Below are 15835 nucleotides of genomic sequence, written 5' to 3'. Positions count from 1 at the left end.
TAAGCTAGAATGAAAGATAAAAAAAAAACCAGCCCTTACTTTCAAGGAGGTCATGTTCCTTTTCCCCCTTATACTTAATTGCTATTTTATTTTTCTTTCAATTACATATAAACAAATTTTTTAACATTTAATTTTTAAAAATTCTTTCTCTCTCTTCCTCCTTTCCTCCCTCCTTGAGAAGTTAAGCAATTCAATATAGATTATACATGTGCAGTCAAGCAAAACATTTCCATATTGTTGTTGTTCAGTCATTTCCAGCCATGTCTGACTCTTTGTGGCCCCATTTGGGGTTTTCTTGGCAAAGATACTAGAGTGGTTTGTCACTTTCTTCTCTAGCTCATTTGACAGATAAAGAAATTGAAGCAAATAGCCAGATTTGAACTCAGGAAGATGAATCTTCTTGACTCCAGGCACACTGCTCTATGCACTACCTCCTAGCTGCCCATATTTCCATTTTGGCCATGTTGCAAAAGAAAATGCAGACCAAAACAAACAAACAAAAAACAAAAACAAGAATAATTCTTTTAAAGTTTTTTTCTTTAAGTATGCTTTGATCTGCTATTCAGACTCCATCAATTCTTTCTCTGGAGGTGAATATCATCTTCCATTATAAGTTCTTCAGAATTATCCTAGCTCATTGTATTGCTGAGAATAGCTAAGTCATTCACAGTTGATCATTGTTATAATATTGCTGTTACTGCATACAGTTCTCCTGGTTCTGCTCATTTTACTTTGCATCAATCCACGTAAGTCTTCCCAGGTTTTTCTGAAAGCATCCTACTTGACATTTCTTATAGCACAATCACTTTCCATCACAATCATATACCACAACTTGTTCAGCCATACCTCAATGGATGGGCAGCACTTCAATTTCTAATTCTTTACCATCTCGAAAAGAGCCCACATTCTTTTTAAAATGTCAAGACAACTCAACGAGCATTTTTAAGTACTTCCTAGTACCAGATAATGTGTTGGAGACAAAAAGAAAGGGGGGAAAAAGGTCTTTACCCTCAAAGAGCTTACTTTCTAAATAAATCATAGATTTAGGGTTAGAATCAATTTTAGAGAACATATAGTCTAAAATCTTCCTTTTTTTTGAACAGATGAGAAATTAAGTGATTTATCCAATGCCATAAAAGTAGCAAGTGGCATAACTCACTTGAGGTCTGGTCCTCTGATTCCAAATCCAGAATTCTTTTTTTTTCCCAGTCAATTAACAAGCCTTTATTAAGTGCCCAGTGTATGTTTTTGACTTTTATGCTAAGAACTGATGATACAAAGAAAAGTCAAAAACAGTCCTTGCTCTCAAGGAGCTCCTATTCTTTTTTTATGTCATTTTAAAATTTTATTTCGCTCATTTCATTTTATTATAATTTTCTTTTGTTTTCAGGCCTGCATTGTCTTCCTCCTGCCTCTCCATTAAGAAAACAAGAAAAAGAAAACCCATTAAAAAAACAAGATTTCTGCATTGACCGTGTTAGGGAAAAATATGCCTCTATCTACACTATGAGTCTTTCATCTTTCCATCAGCAGTTGAGTAGTAATCATGAAGTCTCTGGAGTTGGGGCTGGTCTTGTGTTCATCAGTCTTTTAAAGTTGCTTGTCTTTACATTATTGTAATCATTTTTTAAAACCCTTACCTTCCATCTTAGAATCAATATTGTGTATTGATTTGAAGGCAAAAGAACAGTAAGGACTAGGAACTGGAGGTTAAATGATTTGCTCAGGGTCACACAACTAGAAAGTGTCTGAGGACAGATTTGAACCCAGGATCTCCCACCTCAGAGTCTGTGTCTCAGTTCACTGAGCCACCTAGCTGACTTCCCATTATTGTCATTTAAAAAAAAATCATCCACTTGGTTCTGTTCACTTCATTCTGCATCAGTTCACACTAGTCTTTTGAGATTTCTCTGAAATTGTTCTCTTCATCATTTCCACATTGTACCAGTATTCCATCACATTCATTTACTATATATTCTTCAGGAAATCTCCAATCAATGGGCACCCCTTCAGTTTCTATTTTTTTTGCCCTCACAAGAAGAGCTATATGGATGAAGAATTCTTTTCCATGTTTCCATTCTGATATATTTGTCTGTGCTTCCAAATGATGCAAGATAATTGAATAGATGATTACAGTGAAGACAGCATTCCTCCTTTCTGCCCCATTTTGTGTCACTTCACAGTATGACTTCTTCATCCACCCAAAAACTATACCCTGGCAGGGAATAGAGTATCCCAAGATCCCAGATATCACAGGTTATTTTCAAATTATTGTCAAAGAATTATTATCAAATAATCAAAAGGTCAAAGAGCCAGAGACTTCTGGGTTCAACTCCTTCATTTCACAGATGAAGAAATGGAGATGGGAAAGCTAGGTAGCACAGTGAATAGACTGCCAGGTCTAGAGTTGGGAGGACCTAGGTTCAAATTTGGCTTTAGACACTTCTTAGTTGTGTGACCCTGGGCAAGTCGCTTCATCCCCATTGTTTATCTCTTGCTGTTCTTCTATCTTGGAATTAATAGTAAGACAGGAGGTAGAGAGAGAGAAAGAGAGAGAGAGACAGAGAGACAGAGACAGAGACAGAGAGAGAGACAGAGAGAGAGAGAGAGAGAGAGAGAGAGAGAGAGAGAGAGAGAGACAAAGACAGAGACAGCTAGAATGAGAGAGAAAAACAAACAAATGAAGGAAGAGAGAAAGAAAGGAAAGCAAGGAGAAAGAATGAAAGGAAGAAAGGAAGAAAGAAAGAAAGAAAGAAAGAGAGAGAGAGAGAAAGAGAGAGAGAAGGAAAAAAGGAGGAAGGAAGAAAGGAGGGAAGGAAGGAAGGAGGGGGGGACAGAGGGAAGGAAGGAAAGAGGGAAAGAGGGAAGAAGGAAGGAAGAAAGAAACTGAGGCCCAGGGAGTTTGAATGGCTTACCTGAGGTCACACAGGTAGAATCAAAGATTTAGAGATGGAATTAGAGGCCATTAAGGTTTAGAAAGGGTAAGTGACTTGTCTAAGGTCATACAGGTAGTCAGTATCTAAGGCAGGTTTCAAATTCAGGTTTCACATTCAGGATTTGAAACCAGGTCCTCTCTTTCTTCAGTGCAACCCTTCATTTTACAATGGAAGAAACTAAAGCTCAGAATGGCAAAAGAAGTTGCTCTAGGTTATGCAGGCAGAATATGAGAGACCCAAGACTAATTTAAGGTTTCTGACTCCTAGTGCAGTATTCTAGACTATAGAATAATAATTGTTGTTGTTCAGTTGTTCAGTTGTGTCTGACTTTTTATGACCCCGTGGACCATAGCACTCTAGTTTTGTCCATGGGTTTTCTTAGCAAGGGTAATGAAAAAGTTTGCCATCTCCTTCAGTGGATAGAGTAATAACAATAGCAAGCATTTATACTGCCCTTGAAGCATCTAGGTGGCCCTGTGGATAGAGTACTAGTCCTGGAAAAGGGAAAACTCATCTTGAATTCAAATCTAGCCTCAGGCATTTGCTAGTTGTGTGGCTCTGAACAAGTCACTTAACCCTGTTCACCTGAATAAAATGAGGTGGAGAAGGAAATGGCAAACCATTTTAGTATCTTTGCCAAGAAAAACCCAAATTGGGTCACAAAGTATTGGATATTACTGAAAAATATTTAGCAGCAACAATTTAAGATTTAGAAAGTCCTTTTAAAATATTATCTCATTTGGTCTTCACAACAACCATGGGAGGAAGGTACTATTATCATTCCCATTTTACAAATTGGGAAACTGAGGCAGAGAGCAGGGTTAAAGTGACTTGCCCAGGCTCACCCAGCAAGTATATGTCTGAGGCTGGAGGTTTCCTGACTTCAGGTTCATCACTCAATCCACTATACAACCTAGCTACCTACTACATCCATGTTGTATTGGCCCTTTGTCTTTTACTAATTCAATTGTCTACATGAATTTAGAGCCCATTTCTCCAGCTCTTTCCTCTACCTCATGCCAATCCCACTTCAGGAAATAAATCAAGGCTGAGGCTAGGAAACAGAACTGTGTCTCTGGAGCCACTGACTGCCCTCTCCTTGGGAGGTCGTTTTTATTGACTAAAGACATAGGAGTTTTATAAATCCTGGAAATAGAACACTTGCGGAGCCCTCAATATTTCTAGAGATATTCCTTTTCTTTTTTTTCTTTTCTTCTCTTCTCTTTTCTTTTCTTTTCTTTTCTTTCCCCTTCTTTTCTTTTATTTTCTTCTCTTCTCTTCTCTTTTCTTTTCCTTTCTTTTCTCTTAATTTATTCTCTTCTCTTCTCTCCTCTCCTCTTCTCTTCTCTTTTCTCTTCCCTTCTTTTCTTTTCTTTTCGAAACCCTTACCTTCTGACTTAGAATCAATACTATGTATTGGTTCCGAGGCAGAAGAGTGGTAAGGGCTGGAGTCTAGACCAGTGATGGGCAAACTTTTTAAAGAGGGGGCCAAAGGAAAGGAAATGCTCATCTGTCAGTCTATTTCTAAGGCAACTCTTTCAAAGTTTCATTGTATTGTATCCTTCTCATTGTATTCATCAGATTAGGAATATGTCACGCTGTGGGATAGAACATTTCAGGTGACTGCATCTGGCCCATCGCTGTTCTAGACAATAGGGGTTAAATGACTTGCCCAGGGTCACACAGCTAGGAAGAGTCTGAGGCCAGACTTGAATCCAGGATCCCCCTTATCTAGGCCAGGAGTTCAATCAAATGAGCCACCCAGCTGCCCCTCCCATAGGGATTTTTCTATCAACAGTGTAGGAGACTGGGAGAGTAATTCAACCCTCTTAAGGCTAGTTTTTTCTGGCAAATTGAGACAATGGATTAGACGAGCCTAGAGCTGAAACAAGTCAGTCTGGTGCCCTGGGGTGTGTATCAGGAACAAAAACAACAAGTCTGTGGCAAAGAGCAAGGAAGACAACACTCAGTTTTATTAATTTTTAAAGACACTTTTAGGTGAGACAGAGAGAACAGAGACAAATTGGATCTCAGTCTTGAAGAGTCAATGGGAAAGAGATTTTGCTCTGGGGAGGGGAGATGGAAAGATGGAGACCAAGGGCTCCTCTGTGAGACTCTTGTTAGGGAGTCAGCAAAGGGGTCCAGGTCATCAGCATGAGGCAGGACCAGGGAGGAGCTCCCCAGTCATGAGGGCTCTTAACACTATGCATCAACACTTGGAACAAAGGCCTGATCACCTGGCCCTGGCCAGAGCTTTGGACTACATGGTATCCCCATGGCATCATGGAATCATAGAATCATAAATGTTGAGTCAGATGTGACCTCAAAGACCATCTAGTCCAACCCACTGATTTTACAGAGATGGAAACTGAGAGCCAGGAAATGAAAGTGATTTGCACCAAGTCCCATAAGTAGCAAGGTTTGGAGGCAGTATCTGAACTCAGGCTCTTCCAAGTCTAAAATTCTATGACTCTTTATATTTATGTAGGAAACTTCTTGCCCTATCATACTTTCATCATTTAAGAATCAAGGAATTGATAACTTTGGATTCTCCATTTTTTTCTATCGTGGATTATAACCTTTCTAAGTTTTAGTACATGGTCTACTTGATGTGGCCAAAATATTCATTCTCCTGAGGAGGAGCCTCCCTATCCTTTGACCAGCTATAGTACTTCAAGGTTTGCGTCTATGTTATCTCATTTTATTTTTACAACAACCCTCTGAAGCCCTCTATCCACTGTCCCACCGAGAGCCTTTAGAATTAGCATGGGAGATAGCACACAGGTTCATACATCTAGAGCTAGAAGGGGTCTTAGAGGCCATTTAGTCCAATCCTCTTTGTTTTATTGAAAGAAACCAAAGTCCATGACATGAAGGGACTTGCCCAAGATCACAGAGAAATAAGCATCAGCCAGAACTTGAACTCAGGTCCTTTGATTCCATAGATATCACTTTCCCATTTGCTATGCAACTTCCAAAGATTTCCTAAGAACTGGAAGTGATGAGTAGACAGAGACAAAAGAAAATCCTGGTGTTAGTAAAATCTGTAGTACTTGAGTGATGCTTGAACATCTCAGAGTTGGGGGAGAGACAGAGACAGAGACAGAAACAAAGAGGAAGAGAGAGAGTTAACAATGATACAGAGAAACAGAGACACAGAGAGAGACAAAGAGAATTGACAGAAAAAGGGAAAGACACAGAGAGACAAAACAACCGATAGCCCAATTTGAGGCCAGTGGCTATGAATAATGAACCTTCCTCCAACTCATCTGCTTTACTCTGACCTTCCCCAAGACTCCCCCTCCAGCCCTTTATGGAGGCTCCCCCATGCTGTTCTTGGCCCCAGTTATCACCCATTGGTATTTGTCCTTGTGGTCCTTTCACCTTCTGGTCCACAGGAACTAACAGGGTCAGGTCAAACGAGATTTTCTTACCTCAGTCCTCACATTCTCTGAAGTAGTTCATTTCCTCAGAGATATTCTCAGAACATCCACCTTTGGCCTGCCCTTGTGGTTTCTCAATCCAGGCCAGAGGAGAGAGAGGTGGCTATTCTGGTAGAACAAGAATAAGGAATCAAGGGGTGCTTCCCATTAGGGCTTCTCTTTTGACCTTTTGGTGTCTGTACTTCACCTCTGTGCTCTTCTCCCCAGTGGACAAAATATCTTCTCAGTTTTTATGTGCTCAAATGCCTCTAAAACAGTATTTTCTTTCTTTTTGAATTCTATTCAATGAACAAAAATCAATATTATTTCCTCCTACCTACCGCTAGAAAAAAAGGAAAAAAAAGAAAACCCTTGTACCATATATTCCTAGTCAAGCAGAATGAATTCCTCTATTGGTCATGTCCAAAGAGTATGCCACATTCTGCACATGAGTCCATTATGTTTCTGCCAAAAAATGGATAACAGACTTCACAGAATTTCTGGAATAACGTAAGTTCTAAATCCTGATCTTTAGCTAAATTTAACTGGTCCAATAAAATTTTTATTACCAAAGTTCATCGTTTTTTGGAAAATGTAAGCTCCTTGAGGGCAGCACATGTTTTTGTTTTTCTTTGTTTCCCCAGAATTAGCACAAAATGCTCATTGAATTCATTATCTCCAGACTGTTCCTTTTCTTCATCATTTTCCATGCAACATGACTCTCCCAAGTCCCCATTCCCTCCTTCTTCCAGAACTCTCTTGAACTTACCCCTTGAGCTGGGAAATTGAAGCTATCGTCTACAATAGAGGACCTGAATAATTTGTGAGTCCACAAGGTAATTTGGATTGAGAAACCCTGTTACTTCAGTAATAACCTGATTATGACCAAAATATCCTTACAGTGAAGGAAGCTCAGGAGAGTAAAGCTGTAAGGAACCTCATAGTTAATCTGGTCATAGAAACCATGGTATTTAGACCTGGAAGGAACCTTAAAGGGCATGAGTCCAGCCCTTTCCTATTACAGATGAGAAAACAGGTCATACAGGTTAAATTATTTATCAGAGGTCACCAACTTATTGAGTCAGAATCTGAATTCGGGTTCTCCGACTTGCAGCTTAGGGCTCTTTCACTATGATACATTACTTCATAATCCAATCCCCTCTTTTTATAGAGTATAATATCATAGGATCAGAGCTAGAGGGAACCTCAGAAGCCATCTAGACTTCCCTCATCTTATAGATGAGGAAACTGAGACTTAGGGAGACCAAAGAATTATAGAATCATCACTAGAACTGAAAGAGACCTAAGAAGCATCTTTAACTAAACACTTCATGAGGGGATTAATTAATCTATCCCAAACTATACAGGTAATGGTTATGAATGTGGGGGATAAAGCAGTCATGACCAGAGAGAAGAAAGACCAGAGATGGGTCAGTGATTCTTTGTAGATTTCATTCTTTTGGTAGTTATTCCAATGTTAAGAAAAGAAAGCATTCTGTTTTTAGAAACACACTCATTCATATTTACAGGAAGTACATTCTCACCACATAATGTCACTCCGGAAAGTGGGATCTCACTTAACTCATATGAACAAAAGGTAAACTCACAGCTCTTGGTTACTAGAATACCTTTCTCCCTTTGTGAGGTCCTCATAAAATTACCCTCAGGTACAGCTCACTAAAGGACTCTGAGGATTGATACACTTGTAGAGTCCCCAAACTGCCTTTCCTCAGTGGGTCTAGTTTGTCCTCCATGTGTCTCAGCTCTCAATGAAGAAACTGCACTCAGATTGTTCCTCTGGGAATACTACTATGGATGCCCACCCACAGAAGGTGGAGACTTAATGACATTCTCATGGATCTTCTGAACTCTTGTAATTGCCAAGAGGAGAGTAGAGAAAGACTCTCTGTCTCTCTCTTTCTGTTTTGGTCTCTGTTTCTCTGTTTCTGTCTATCTCTCACTCTCTCTGTCTCTCTCTCCTCTCTGTCTCTCCAATTTTCCCCAATTCCCAACAATTTCCTTTCAGAGGCTTAGTTTGAACTGTTCCATCACTGGATGCCATGCTACTAGAAAGTGTATTTTTTGGACTCGGTTTTCTTTGTTACACATAGACTCCCAGGTTTGGTTCTTTGATCCAAACCCAAAGTCTGCTGTAAGGCATTATCTGCTCTAATCTATTGAAAAAAATTAATTCTCTCAAATTAATTAAAACCTTGTTCACATCTTGTTCACACTTTTGATTGATTAATTTATTCAATTAAATAATCTGGGCCTTCTTTGTTTACTGGAAGTAGGAGTTTTCCAACTAGAGTCAGGGTTTCTATTTCCATCCTTGCTCTAGAAACACAATACCTCCTCCCCACACCACCCCCAATCATAAGAATGAAGTATCTAATGTAGAACAAGGGAAATTGGTTCCCTGGGGCACTGAGCCACCAGGAATGCCAGAAGAGATGACATGATCCTCCCTCTGGATTCATTTCCCTTTCTCTCCCACATGCACTCAAGCTCAGGATTGATCTTTGCTTCAGATTTCCCTTTGTTTCTCAGTACTGTAAGGATGGAATTTGTGCAAGGGGGATGGGATATAAGGAGCCAGATTCTGCCCTGAATCTAGTTTCTGACTGATTTGTATGAGAAGGCTGAATGTTGATTTAATGGGCAAACTTCCTGAAGGCAAGAGACAAGATGCCTTGTAGGAATAGAGGGATAAGGGATAAGGGAAATGCAAAAGTTGTCTCTAAAAGGGAGAGAGGAGAATTTAGCCATGAACCCTGGGAAAAGAAGGAGAAGGCACTGCAGAGGAGAGTTTTGGGGAGTTAACTGAGTTAACTGTCATCACACAATGGCCCTGTTCCCGAGCTGGAAGGGAGAACAGCTGTTCCATCAGCTCCATAACCTGACTAGTTTTGGGGAGAAACTTGGAGGGTTTGGGCTTGGAAGATACCTAGGAAGAGATCTGGGTTCCCTGCAGTGCTGTGAAGAATTTGGCTGAGGTAAACCAAAGGGTTTAACATCTGGAACTTTTAGATTTTTTTACCTAAGAAGCCAACCCTAGGCTTGGGGAAGGATTCATTCCATTTGTGAGTCCATTCTCACTAGCCCTTTTGGGGACAATTAAGGTTAGTTGATTTAAAATCTGAAATACTTAATATAGATAGTCAGATGGTTTGGGGGGTTAAATAAGACCAGGGAGCTGATAAGAAGGGTTGTAGAAGATCAAAAGAGCTTTCTCATGAGAGAGGCGTAATAAGTAGGTGGAGAGAGAGCTCTGCAGAGTCAGGGACATATTGAATCTTAACTATCAGTTCCCTAACCATAATAAGCAAAATAATCTTGTGTTTTCATATAATCTCAAGGAGTTTGTGCTTCACTGACCCTGGGAAGGTTCCTAGGTGGGTTTTTCATCACCAATCTATCTGGGTCCTTCTCTATCTCCATATCTCCTTTTGGAGATACATTTCTTTTTCAGCCCTTTGATAATCTATAGCCATTTCCTTCTTGAAGGTTCAAGTAAAACTATTGGTTCCTTCCCTATTATTCTTCATTCAATCAGCATCTACTGCCACTTAAAACACAAGTTATGGGGGTAGGTAGGTGGTTCAGTGGATTCAGAGCCAGGCCTAGAGATAGAATGTCATGGGTTCAAATCTCAGATACTTCCTAGTTGTGTGATCCTAGACAAGTCACTTAACTTCTGTTGCCAAACCCTTATCACTATTCTGCCTTAGAACTAATACTTAGTTGTTATTATGTATGTTATTGATTTTTTTTTATCATTCATTGTGTAGCCTACAACTTTATTAAAGCTATTCATTGTTTCAGTTAATTTCTTTGCTGATTCCCTAGGATTTCCTAAGTAACATATCATCAATAAATAGGGATATTTTTATCTCTTTACCTTTCTTTATGCCTTTAATTTCTTGACAATTTCATTTCAATATGATTGATTTTCTTTGTAATCCCACATCTTTGGTTTTATACATTTAAAAACATTACTCTGGGGGTGGGGCATCTGGGTGGATTGAGAGCCAGGCCAAGAGACAACTCCTAGGTTCAGATTTGGCCTCTGCCTCCTAGCTATGTGACCCTGGACAAGTCACTTAACCCCATTGTCTAGTCCTTATTGCTTTTCTGCCTGGGGACCAATACATAGTATTGATTCTAAGATGGACAGTAAGAAATAAAAAAAAATTATTCTGAGAAGAGGTTCATGGGCTTCACTAGACTGTCCAAAGGGTTCAGAACACACACACACACACACACACACACACACACACACACACACACACACAAAAAATACACGCCCTTCTAATCTAAAACCAAAGTGTTTGTTTTCTTGTTTCTGAACACTGTGTTCATCCTTCAACATAAAACTATTGTTTTATAGATATATAAAATGTATTTTATAAATACTGAGAGTTTATTTCTATAATTGATTTTCTGACATTTCCCAGCTTCTCTTAGTCCCTATAATCAAGAAACTCTTTTAAAAGCCTAGTCTAGACCCTTCTTTAGAAAAGGTCTAGAAAATCTATCCTATGTTCACTGAAAAGAGAAAATAGCTTCTTCCTGCTAAGCTTACATTATTCATTCACTAAATAAAAATATCTTATTAGGTCTTCCGCCTCCACCTCACCAAATATTTTTCAGGGAATGTCCAAAAAATCCTAACTCAATGAGTGTAAGCAAAGAAGGACTATAGAAATCAAAGCCTGAATTACCCCCATTCACTTTCACTTGCCTCCATAATAAATAACAACAACAGAAGTCCATTACATTCTATTTTATCACAGTGTATTGGTCTCTGTGTACAATGTTCTTCTGGTTCTGCTCCTTTCGCTCTGCATCAATTCCTGGAGGTTGTTCCAGTTCACATGGAATTCCTCCAGTTTATTATTCCTTTGAGCACAATAGTATTCCATCACCAGCATAACCACAATTTGTTCAGCCATTCCCCAATTGAAGGGCATACCCGCATTTTCCAGTTTTTTGTTACCACAAAAAGCACGGCTATAAATATTTTTGTACAAGTCTTTTTTTAAATTTTAAACATTTATTAATATTCATTTTTAACATGGTTACATGATTCATGTTCCTACTTTCCCCTTCACCCCCCGCATTTCCCCCACCCATGGCCGACCCACATTTCCACTGGTTTTATCATGTGTCCTTGATCAAGACCTATTTCCAAATTGTTGGTAGTTGCATTGGTGTGGTAGTTTCGAGTCCACATCCTCAATCATGTCCACCCCGACCCATGCGTTCAAGCAGCTGTTTTTCTTATATGTTTCCTCTCCTGCAGTCCTTCCTCTGGATGTGGGTAGCATCTTTACCATAAATCCCTCAGAATTTGTCCTGGGTTTTTGTATTGCTGCTAGTACAGAGGTCTATTACATTCGATTTTACCATAGTGTATCAGTCTCTGTGTACAATGTTCTTCTGGTTCTGCTCCTTTCGCTCTGCAGCAGTTCCTGGAGGTCTCTCCAGTTCGCCTGGAACTCCTCCAGTTTATTATTCCTTTTAGCACAATAGTATTCCATCACAATCATATACCATAATTTGTTCAGCCATTCCCCAATTGAAGGACATACCCTCCTTTTCCAGTTTTTTGCCACCACAAAAAGTGCAGCTATAAATATTTTCGTACAAGTCTGTTTATTTATGATCTCTTTGGGGTACAAACCCAACAATGGTATGGCTGGATTAAAGGGCAGGCATTCTTTTATAGCCCTTTGAGCATAGATCCAAATTGCCTTCCAGAATGGTTGGATCAGTTTACAAGTCCACCAGCAATGCATTAATGTCCCAATTTTGCCACATCCCCTCCAACATTCATTACTCTCCCCTTCTATCATTTTAGCCAATCTGCTAGGTGTGAGGTGATACCGCAGAGTTGTTTTGATTTGCATTTCTCTAATTATTAGAGATTTAGAACACTTTCTCATGTGCTTATTGATACTTTTGATTTCTTTATCTGAAAATTGCCTATTCATGTCTCTTGCCCATTTATCAATTGGGGAATGTTTTGATTTTTTATCCAATTGATTTAACTCTTTGTATATTTGAGTAATTAGACCCCTTTCAGAGTTTTTTTTATAAAGATTTTTTCCCAATTTGTTGTTTCCCTTCTGATTTTGCCTGCATTGTTTTAGCTGCATTGTCCTACAATTACCCAGGACAATTCTGAGGGATTTGTGGAAAAGAACACTACCCACATTCAGAGGAAGAACTGCAGGAGTGGAAACACAGAAGAAAAACAACTGTTTGATCACACGGGTTGAGGAGGACATGATTGGGGATGTAGACTCGAAACTACCAACCAATGCAACTATCAACAATCTGGAAATAGGTCTTGATCAATGACACATGTTAAAACCTGTGGAAATGTGCATCGGCTATGGTGGGGGGGAGGTTGGGGGGTGAAGGGGAAAGTAAGAGCATGAACCATGTAACCATGTTAACTTTTCTAAAAAATAAATATTATTAAATGTTAAAAAATAAATAGCAACAACAAAGACTTCATGATAATTAATGGGTATGGTGGTACTACTCTGGATGAGATGTTGTATTCAGTAACTATTGAAAGTTGATTATTAATGCATGTCAGCAATGGAAATTTGAGAAGTAAACATGTTGTTAAATCTGAAAGATTAAAATAGCCAATACTGGCATAGAGTTGGAGAAGGGAGGCACACTTCTACATTGTTGGTGGAGCTATAAGTTTATCCAAGGAATTTAGAAGTATACCATAAAAATTGCTACAATGTTCATTATCTTTGATCCAGAGATACCATTGTGAGGCATATAGTCATGTATTCTAAGGACATAAAGGTTTCATATAACATAAAATACACCAAAATATTTATAGCAAAGAACTGGAAATAAAGTAGATGCCCATAGATTGAAGAATAGTTAACTAGAAGATGGAACAAAAATATAATGGACTAAGTTGGCATCTAACTAGACAATGAATGAGAAGAGTTCAGAGAAGTGGGGGGAAGATGTATTTGAACCAAAAGAGAACTAAATAAACAGAACCAGGAAAACAATATATATAGGACTTAATAATGTAAATGAAAACAACAAAGAAAGGAAACTTATGCTGGATAATTATAATTAGCAAACTTGAACTTAGAGAAGGGTTGAGAAAATGTACCTCTCTTCCCTTTATTAAAGAAGTAGGGAATTATGGATATGTAATATATTGTCAGACATGACTGTTGCATTATTTTGCTTTGCTGAATTGCTTTTCTTTTTCTTTTAAAATCTTCTGTTATAAAATATGGGTTCTTGGGAAGGGTGGAAGCAAGAATGTTTGGGAAAATATGATACAAAAATTACCAATAAATAAATGAGTTTTTTTTAAAAGAAACTATAATACATCTGGATTTCTGAACCAGGGCTTAAAATACAGGAATTAGAGACTTATGGCTAAGGGTAGACTAAAAGACAGTATTGTAGATAGAACACAAAACCGGAATAAAAAAGATCTGAGTTCAAATCCAGACTCAGACACTGGATAACATCTGCCTCAGTGTCTTATGTGTAACAAGGGGATAATAATAGCATCTACTTCACAAGACTGTGAAAATTAAATGAAACTATCTCTTCTTTTAGAACCCTTATTTTCTGTCTCAGTAACAACTCTTAGATAGAAAGACAAGAGCCAGGCAAAGAGGATTAAATGACTTGGCCAAGGTCACACAGCTAGAAAGGGACTGAGGTCAATTTTGAACCCAGGTGCTCCCAACTCCAGGCCTGGAACTCTATTCACTGAGTCACCTACCTGACCCAGGATACTATTTATAGAGTTTTTCAAACTTAAAGCACTATGGAAATATTAACTATCTTATTTTCTAGAGGTGTCTGCCTAGTCAAAAAAGATTTTAAAAGGAAAATGAAGAGGGCAGGGGAAAACTAAATATATGTATATAAATGGATATAATATATTAACCCACCAAGCTATTGAACATAGAAATTAGTTGCAAAATAGGAAGAATCAGAGCAATTGAGATGACAGGATATGACTCGCTGAAGACAAACCCAAGAAAGGAGCAAGTAATCTACCCTATGGGCTCAGATGACTGCACAATAACACAAAATATGAGTCACATGTAAAACTGTGCTTACCCTTTGACCCAGTAATACCTTTACAAGGTCTGTATCCCAAAGAGACTTTTTTTAGGGTATTAATAAATAAAATGTTTATTTTATAAAACAAACAATTTTTTTAAATTTAAACATTTATTAATATTCATTTTTAACATGGTTACATGATTCATGCTCCTACTTTCCCTTCCATCCCCCGCACTCCCCCCACCCATCCGAAGAGATTTTTAAAAATCGAGGGGGAAGGAAAGACCTATATGTTAAAAAATATCTATAATGGCTCTTTTTTTTTTAGTGACAAAAAAATTGGAAATTGAGGAGATGCCCATCATTTGGGGAATGACTGAACAAGTTGTGGTATGTGATTGTAACAGAATAGATTTGTGCTGTAAGAAATGAAGACCAGGATGCTTTCGGAAAAGCCTGTAAAGACTTTTCATATGATCTGCATCATGTGAACGGATGCAGAGTGAAATGAGCAGAGCCAGAAGAATATTGTACACAGTAGAAGCAATATTGTATGATGAACTATGAATGACTTAGCAAACAAGATCTAAGATCTTTTAAAGGACCTATAATGAAAAATGAAAGCATACTTTCTAAAACTTTATTTCTTTTGGGGGGGAGTCCATTTTCTTTCACTATATGACTAATGTGGAAAGATTTTAACTTTAAAAAGCTTTAATAAACAAACAAAAAAGCCCTAAAATATAAGCCACAGACATCAAGATCTAAGGGCTAAAAATCAAATGTAATTTCACAAATCACTGAGACTTGGTGGGATGAGACCCAGGATTGGAAAAACATGAGTTGGAATGATAATCATTTATTCTGCCTTAGAAAAATTTTTAGCAATGTCACCCTGGGCAATTTATTTCACTTCTCTAAGCTTCAGGATTCTCATCTGTAAAATGGGAAGAAGAATAGCAACCCCACAGGATTGTTGTGAGGTTCTATGAGAGGCAATTTATAAACTTTAAAGTGATATGTGAATGCTTTTTATTATTATCTTCATCAACAACAATAAAAAAAACCATTTGCATAAAACTACTAATGGTTAAAAGCAGGACTGCATTGAATATTTAAGAAAATACACTCATGTGAGGCAATCCAGGAACCAGATCTGGAAAGTTTGGTGGAGAACTTTTAGGTGAAAAGAATCAGAGACATAAAAAGAAGTTATATCGTTATTGGAATGTGTAACAGACCACCTGGATAGGAAAAGGAAATAGATGAGAAGTGTGGGAAAGCGATAACAAGCAGAGCAAACAAAAATTATATGAGGAACTTCATTTCTGGACATCTCTCTATGCCAAGAGCAGAGCAGTTAATGATTTCTTGACTTCCCTTAATTATAGTTTGATC

At 38.3% G+C, this 15835-nt stretch overlaps 1 pseudogene; it reads left to right on the top strand.

Annotated features, from left to right (window-relative positions):
- LOC123256840 overlaps window positions 1–15835 on the top strand; it is a 90430-nt pseudogene that overhangs the window by 52604 nt on the left and 21991 nt on the right.

Source organism: Gracilinanus agilis, chromosome 1, assembly GCF_016433145.1.
Source record: "Gracilinanus agilis isolate LMUSP501 chromosome 1, AgileGrace, whole genome shotgun sequence".
Lineage (NCBI taxonomy): Eukaryota > Metazoa > Chordata > Mammalia > Didelphimorphia > Didelphidae > Gracilinanus > Gracilinanus agilis.
This window is presented reverse-complemented; position numbering and strand designations above follow the sequence as displayed.